This window comes from Tiliqua scincoides, chromosome 6 (genome assembly GCF_035046505.1).
Source record: "Tiliqua scincoides isolate rTilSci1 chromosome 6, rTilSci1.hap2, whole genome shotgun sequence".
NCBI classification, from domain to species: Eukaryota; Metazoa; Chordata; class Lepidosauria; order Squamata; family Scincidae; genus Tiliqua; species Tiliqua scincoides.
Genome location: NC_089826.1, coordinates 1,928,564 through 1,937,334, shown reverse-complemented (window position 1 = coordinate 1,937,334; position 8,771 = coordinate 1,928,564).

Below are 8,771 nucleotides of genomic sequence, written 5' to 3'. Positions count from 1 at the left end.
TGAGGGCTCCCTCCACTGCTTGCTGTTTCACATCTGTGATGCAGTAGTGGCAGCAAAGGAAAGGTCGGCCTTGCTTTGTGCAAGGCCTTTTATAGGCCTTGAGCTATTGCAAGACCTTCATTCATTCATATAAGGTCATCTTTAATATATTCATTTATGTAAACTTATGTAAATTTATTCAAATTTGAAATGTAAATTAATTCTTCTTCCCCCCCCCCCGGCCCCTGACACTGTGTCAGAGAGCTGATGTGGCCCTCCTGCCAAAAACTTTGGACACCCCTGCCCTGGTGCTTGAATAGGGACTTCTGCATGCAAAACACCTGCTCCGCCGCTGCGCTGCACCCCAGTCCTGTCCAGCCCTCTCATGGAGACCGTAAGCCCCCACTTTCCCATTTTGTGCCAAGCACTTGGGCAGCACCAGGTGCAGGCACTTTGGGGCCCAGCCACTTCTCCGATCAATGAGGACCCAAGCAAAACCCGGCTTAAAGGCCTGGCAAGTCGTCATCCCCCCCCAAACGATCTCCTTCCAGTCCTCCGACTTCTGCGTGTTTCCCCTGCTGAGAAAGGCCTGTGGAAATGTGATCATCAGCCACTGGTTTAAAGCCAGGCATGCTGTGCTGTGTGGGAACCGGTTTCAGGAAGCTCCTGTGGAACTCGCTGGCACTGAGCCCAAGCCTGGCTGGAATCTGATTCGTAGTTTTAAATAGCGGGGGCTTCCTCCCCGCCGTCCCAGGCCCAGCCACGTGACCAAAGGCACGTTTGCCCTGCTGAGCCCAGTAGGGCAATGGCTCAAGGCCAGGAACGACTTGGCAGGCCGGGGAGCCCCTCAGCGAGAGCAGGAGGGGGGCTGGCCGAGGCAGCAGCCACCTCCTCCCACCCCGGCTCCTGGGAGTGTTTTTGCAGAATGCTCACGTTGGAGGCCCCCGTGAGCAGCTCACTCCCAGCAGTCTGGAAAGCCTTTCAACTTCCCTCCTTTTAAACATAAACTTCTTTCCCTCTCAGCAGCATCTGAAGTGTGCAAAAAAGTTTTGCTTTTAAAAAGCGGTCTGATTGTTTCAGGCTTTTATGCACCGTTTTGGGAGGTTTTTGCAAAATAGTTGTTTAAGATTTTCTTTTCAGTACTTTAGTGGTTGAAAAGGTGGTGGCTGATGCTGGTGAAAATAAAACCAATGACAGAACATAAGAACAGCCCCACTGGATCAGGCCATAGGCCCATCTAGTCCAGCTTCCTGTATCTCACAGAGGCCCACCAAATGCCCCAGGGAGCACACCAGATAGCAAGAAGACCTGCAAGGCTTCCTGGGAATTGTAGTTAAGAACATAAGAACAGCCCCACTGGATCAGGCCATAGGCCCATCTAGTCCAGCTTCCTGTATCTCACAGCGGCCCACCAAATGCCCCAGGGAGCACACCAGGTAACAAGAGACCTCATCCTGGTGCCCTCCCTTGCATCTGGCCTTCTGACATAACCCATTTCTAAAATCAGGAGGTTGCACGTACACATCATGGCTTGTAACCCGTAATGGATTTTTCCTCCAGAAACTTGTCCAATCCCCTTTTAAAGACATCCAGGCCAGATGCCGTCACCACATCCTGTGGCAAGGAGTTCCACAGACCAACCACACGCTGAGTAAAGAAATAATTTTGTCTGTTCTAACTCTCCCAACACTCAATTTTAGTGAATGTCCCCTGGTTCTGGTGTTGTGTGAGAGTGTAAAGAGCATCTCTCTATCCACGTTATCCTTCCCCTGCATAATTTTGTGTGTCTCAATCATGTCCCCCTTCAGGCGCCTCTTTTCTAGGCTGAAGAGGTCCAAACGCCGTAGCCTTTCCTCATAAGGAAGGTGCCCCAGCCCAGTAATCATCTTGGTCGCTCTTGAGTCCCAGCCTGTTCTGGGGCTCTAATTCCACACAAGTGTCACACGAATTGAGGTGGCTTCCTGTTTTCTTTTTTGTTTTTTTAAGGCAGAAGCAAGTTCCTAGTCCATGTGGCAAGAAAGATGTGCTTGGGAGCATATGTGCAGCGCCTGAGGCTTTCCATCTGTCAGAGCTTCAGAAGCCTGAGGGGCAAAATTATACCAGTATTAAAATTATTGATTTCTACCATGTAAGGAATGTGCAAAATTTATACAGTACTCCACTTGTCCTCACGTGAATTCGAGTTGTATTGGGAGCAACCTCTGCCAGAAGACCACCTAATGCAACTGTTTCCCTGCAGATACCTGATCTCGCCTGATCTCAGAAGCTAAGCAGAGTCAGGCCTGCTTAGTACTTGGATGGGAGACCGCCTAGGAATGCCAGGTGCTGTAGGCTTATACCATGATCTCGGAAGCTAAGCAGAGTCAGGCCTGGTTAGTACTTGGATGGGAGACCGCCTGGGGATACCGGGTGCTGTAGGCTTATACCATGATCTCGGAAGCTAAGCAGGGTCAGGGCTGCTTAGTACTTGGATGAGAGACCGCCTAGGAATGCCAGGTGCTGTAGGCTTATACCATTGTCTTTTGAGACTGAAGGTTGCCAACCACCTAATGCAACGTCCCAGGCGCAGGGTCAGCAACTATGGGGCCCTATGTCAAATGCAGCCCTGGGGCTCTGCCTCGAACAAAATGGCTGCCTTCTCTTTCATGGCAGAAGTTGGAGGGAAGGCATGCAAGGCTGCCAGTCGTCTAGGACTGACTTGGATTTTATGAGACTTGACTGAAGGGCGCAAGCCTCTGGCAGACCGTTACCTGCTCCATCTGCCTTCTAGTGCCAGATCTGCCGAAAGGCTGTCGTTGTGCAATCCTTGGGGAAGTGCTCAAAGACGCTTCACTGCAATGACTTTGTTCCACAATTACACATGCACACAGGGGCTTGATTCCTTTAGCAGCCATGTGACATGCAGAGGCTCAGCAGATGCAGTCCATTACTGCACTTCGACATTAGGAAAAACTTTTGCCCATCTGTGTTGAAAAGCACAAGTAAGATGTTGCAGACCTTCTCCGGCCCATGAAATGAAAATTCCTCCCACCTCACCCACTTCTGAAACGTCCCCTGGGTTGTGGCTTCCCCCCCCCTTTTTTTTTTATAGTGACCAGATCTGCAGACTTAGTCTGTGCAGTTTGTGCAGCTGGGATCCTTGTGGTTCAAAATGAGACCCCCCACTCCGTCAGGCTTTGCAGGTGGGTGGAGCTCCCCCTCCCACCCTCCCCACACACCAGTTTCATTCTGCCTGTTGGCAGCTGCCGGCTTTCCTGTGTGTTGGCAGCAGGGAACACGTGCAGCGGGGGCAAAACCAAAAAGTCAGCAGGCGCCTCAGCGGAGCCCTGGAGACCCCACCCAGCACTAGAAGCAGCCAAGAATCTGCAGGAACCTGCTTCAGGCCTATCTGCATTCCAGACCTTCAAAGGGTCTCTCCTCCCACTAGGTGTGGTTGCCTCCCAAGGGGAAATGGCAAGTTTCCGGTACCCAGGCCTCCCCATGGCATGCACAGCAACAGCTTCTTGCTTCAAAAGGAGGTTCCCTAGCTTTTACTTGCTTTGCTATGGTGCAGAAGTTGCAACTGTAGGGCACAATAATAATAATATTATAATATACAGTATTTATATACCGCCTTTCTTGGTCTTTATTCAAGACTTTATTCAAGGCGGTTTACACAGGCAGGCTTATTAAATCCACGCAGGGATTTTTACAAATTGAAAGAAGGTTCTCTCTTTCAAGAACCACCACATTCAAGGTGTTACACTCTGATCTGGTTTAACATTCTGGCCTCCATCCTCCCACGCTCCGAGCAGATGGAACAGCTCAGCTGCAGCTTGCCAGCTGCTTCAAGGTCACACGGTGCCAGTGGCCTCGAACTGGCGACCTTGTGGATGTTAATCTTCAGGCAAATGAAGGCTCTACCCTCTAGACCAGACCTCCTGCCCGTCAGCAGTCAGGGCACTGAAGCTAGCTCTTTGTCAGATAGGCTAAGCTAAGCTTAGCTAAGCTAAGCTCTTTGTCAGATAGGCCTGGCCTCACTGGATGAGCTTAGGCAGGCCTCTGTGTCTCAGCTCCCACTGTCTGGAGAGGGCATTTCAGTGGAAGAGGCCTTGCCTGGGGCATTCATTATCTGCCCGGCTGCTGCTGGCTGGACTCACACGGCAGCTGGCAGCCTTGGAGTGACTGACTGCATCTAACTTACCCTCTCAGGTGGGCAGCATGGAAAGCAGGAATGGTTGAGGCTGCAGTAGCCACTCAAGTGGCAACAGGCTAAGCTCTGGGTGACCAAGTCGAGCTCAAGTGCTTTGGATTTCCTGAAAGCAAGTCACCAAATAGAGGCAGGCTAGAGTCACTTCTCTGCAGCTTTCAAAACAGGAAGGCACTTGGATTTTATTTTTTTGCTCCTGCAGACATACCACATGGCAGCAGGAAGGAAGTCCCACAGCAGAAGCAGCCAGCTGGGAAGGAGGGTGGGGTGGGGGAGGCCTGCCAAGCAGGTCACCCCAGGGCACGCTTTGGAACTAGGGCCTCTTCCCCAGGGCACGTTTTGGAACAGGCAGCCACATGTGCCAAGAGGGCAGGGCGTGTGCATTCCTCATCCCCACCACAGAGCCAAGTGGAGCTTCTGGCTGTTTAGCCGTCATCAGTTGTAGGTTAGAGAAACAGATGTAGGAATTCAAAACGTGACACTGGCGGGCCGTTTAAATTTCAGGCTGCAGTTTTAAAATGTAAAATCAAAGCTTGCAACTGGAATGTCCCAGAGAGCTCTGTTGCCTTTCAAAAGCTGTTTTCCAGAACGCCAGTGTTCTGGCAACCATCCATACGGATAGGATCTCCAGTGAAGCCAAACAGGATTTCGGCTGCAACCCTCTCAGGCCTACCCTGAAGCAAGTCCCCTGGAATGCAGTGGGTTTGGATGGACTTAGTTCCTAGGAAGCCCCTCAGCTGAACAGGTTTGTAGACCAAGATCCAAGGATACCCAAAAGAAAGTGAACCTTTGTCCCACAATTTTCCAATAAACCTGAACAGTAATGTTCCCCCTTTGCTGCCACCTGGTTCTGGCTCTCAAGGTAAATGCCACTTGCTGCCCTTTGAAGATCTGGATTCTCCAGTTGGTTCACTAGTGCACATGTGGATGCCCCTTCTCTGTGTATCTTCATTTCTCTCCCACAGCCCTTTTCAGATTGTAAATCCCTTGGGGCAGAGGGACTGCCTCATTAGAGATGTGAACTGCTTTGATAACTCACATTTAAAAGCAGCACGTGGTTTTTAGACTTTCAGGGAGTTGACGTACAAGAACATTTCACATTTCCCACATCTGCTATGGTTCTAACCCTTATGCTCATTAGGTTTTCATGCTGAAAAGCAGCACGTGGAACCCCACAGATCCCCCAGGAGTATATGGAGGAAGCTGCACCCAACCAGCACTACTGGAGTCTAACATACAATGTCCGTAGCAGTATCGTTTCTCGCTCTTGTGATGCCACTTTCTGCTTACATCAAGGTTCTGCAGGTGTTTCTAGGGCAGCTGTCTAATAATAAACTGTTGTCCTTCCTTGGCCAATGAAGACAATTCATTACTATAGTTGCCCTAAACCCAGCCACAGAAACTGGACAGGTTTTTCAGCAGATTTAAATGCTACATTCCAAACTCCACAGCGCACCTTTTGTGGCACACTAGTGGCATTCCCCCTGGGGGCTGGGGGATAAGAATAGGCCCTCGGTTTGGCTGTACTTGTCATAAGAGGTGACTAAACAGCCACCGGGCAGATGGGACTCGTCAGCCTGGGAAGGCAGCTCATCTAAGAGAAGGAAACTCTGACCTCAAACCTCCACTGCCTTGTGGCTACATCCCGTTATGGAAAAGGCTTCAGGAGTCAACCTCGAGGCAAAATCCTCGAGCCAGAGTCCCTGAGGGAGTTCATGGCTGAACACAGGCACGTTCTGGCAACTCCTGCAACGCCGCTGGAACCAACCATATTGGCCTCTGCCTTTCCATTGGACCATTTCAGCGACGTGGAGAGGGGGGATTTGCTGCATGGGTAACAGTCTATCCTCCATAACTACTTTACCCAGGCTTTGCGCACTGAGAGGACACTGTTCCAGAACCACCATTCAGAGCGGGATACCAGTCTTCCGAGACTGAAGGATGCCAAAGTGGCATATCTGTAGGATGCCTGAGGTGGCAACAGTGGGAGTGAATGAAGAGTGCTAGGAGTCTTCCTCCATCTCTCCCCCCACCTAAAACACTCAGAGCTGTATCAGTTTGTGTCATGAGGTTAGGCATGGGTGGGAGCCAAGTACAGAGATACCTGCAGGTAGAATACCAATTTTAGCTGCTGAGCTGCCTGCCCTGATACACCTTCCAAGCCCAACTGAAAAGTCAGAGGGAAGAGACTCATTTCAAAGGGCAGTTTCTGGAAAGAGGTCAGGATTCAAGGACATTTTCCACAGCCTAGCAGTTTATTTGCTTCCTGATTAGAAGTCACTGCATAGGAACAATACAAAAAAGGCATTTTTACACTGAAATGAAATCCATGTTAAACACACAAGAATATGAAGCACATTCGATTAGTTCAAGTGTACAAACCCCCAAAATAGTGACCCATCTCGTAACATTCAGGAATGCACACCCAATGTCCATCCATTTTTCTTTGGATGATTTAAAAATGCTTCAAGATTACTGGATCCAACAGCTTACAGAAAAGGCAAGTCCCCAGTGTTCACACAGAAGCCAACTCCAGGGCTCCTGCAGCTTGACAGACCCACGCATAAAAGGGATGCACACACAAGTGTAAATGGTGTTTTTCTGCACTGTTTTCCATGGTGTGCAAGTTCCCGTTCTTGTGTGGCCAGAGCCAGATGAGTGGACAGACACAGAAGCCGGAGCCTTTGTTTCAAGCAAAATTTGGGGTTTCCTACTCCTTTACGACCCCTTCCCCATGTTTTCTTAGGCCCAGAAGAGGAGTTGGGGTAAGCTCAGTGCAGCATTTCACAGTTGATGGGATGGATCCTGATCCTCCAGGTAAAAGGCTGACATTAACATGACATAAAGCATCAGACGGATATGCAGAAACTGAACAGGGGACTATGAAGAATGGCTATGCACATAAATTTGGTGGCACTCAGAGCCCCATGGATCTATACTCAATAGCAAATGAAAGCAAGTGTCCAGTCCTCGTGATGTGGGAAAGTAACTGAGGCATACTGGCCATCCTTTTCCAGAACCTTTGGCACTGTGCCAAATCTGGAATCAGTCTCCTCCTCCCAACCCCAAAATTCCAAGAGCTACAAAATGATCTATGGTCCCTCCTGCCCCATTCAATTTAAGATTTTTTTCCTCTTTCCATTTACCAATTTAAGTGGTAACATTAACTTTTAAGTTGCTTTCCATTACCAGGTTAATTCCATAACCAGCTTAAGATTCTTTACCTCTGCAGTTAACGCAACTTTTCAAATATTTCCTTCCCCTACTTGGAAGTCTGAAGATTCCCCAGTGAGCATTCCAGGCGCTCTATAAATAAACTGAATAAAATTTAAAAGGCACTTCCAAGACTCGTTTCACAGGCATCCACCATAAGAGTTAGAAAAGACAAGGAATGGAGCACAATTGGCAAAAATATGCATGCACTGGAAAAATCTTTTCTGACACACATTAAAAATATCAAATCTATTATCTTCTTACATATTAGCACTAAATCAAAAAATTGCTTAAGTCTGACAATGTTATTTAAAAGATACAGAAAAATATGATTTAAAAAGCCGTGATAGCTGCAAAAAATGGTTCTAGTTTCCTTGATCCCAAGTTGGTAAACAAGGCACAGGAGCAGGGACACCTGGGGGGTGGAGGGGGGGGCAGCCTCTGCCACCTCTCTGCTGCACCTGCCTGTTCCAAAGCATTGCACCTCCTGGCTTGGTCTCTGGATCCAGCGCATAGGTGCCTTTCAGATATACAGGGATGTACTCTGCAATATGGAAATGGATGCCCAAGAGCATTCTGTCACCCCAATGCAGTGACAGGGACAAACCAGCAACAGCCCCCAGTGCACCCACCCCCAAACTGCTAAACACGTGCATCCTTGTACAAAAATGCAACAAGGGAGTCGGTTTTCTGTGCAAATTCAGGGTTTAAGTGCTCGCTCTCTCTCCCCCTCCCTTTGTTTGGGGTGTGCAACTGAAAGAAGCTTAGATTATGGCCAGAGACCAAAGCTGAGAGGAGACCTTCTGTACCCATATCATCTGCTCATCTCATGACTAGCTCTCAGCCAACATCTGGTCAGCATCACTTCAGCCTACAAGTGGTGGGGGAAGTCATTAGACTGAATGCTCCTCCATACAAAATTCATCTTTTTTCCAAGTGTCAGGAAGACAACTAGCCTTTTCCCCAACACTAGTTTTCTACATGGCAAGCGGTTTTTGTTTTTTTGCATGGTTCAGTCAGACCACTCCCCCCCCCAAATCTGAAGCGGTATAGCCCAGACTCAGAGTGACCAGCAGTTCACTGAGAACCAAACCTCTGCCTTAATGTTTCTCTTTCAAAATTCCTACTAACTCTTCAATATAGTCTGCTGAATTCCTCCCTCCTCCCAAACGGCACTGGGGGAAAAATAAAAGCCCCTTTCCTTCAAGATTCCCCAAGAGTGATGCTGCTCCTATGCCATCTGTACACCAGGCTGGTGGTGGTCTGAGCGGATATTCCTAAGAGCTGCCTGTTCCCTTCCTTGAAGAGAGAAGAGTCTCCCAGCAAGTGAAGGAGGGGTGTTGGGTTCTAGGACCCTGGAATAGGGCTCCAGATCAGCTAATAAAGGAAG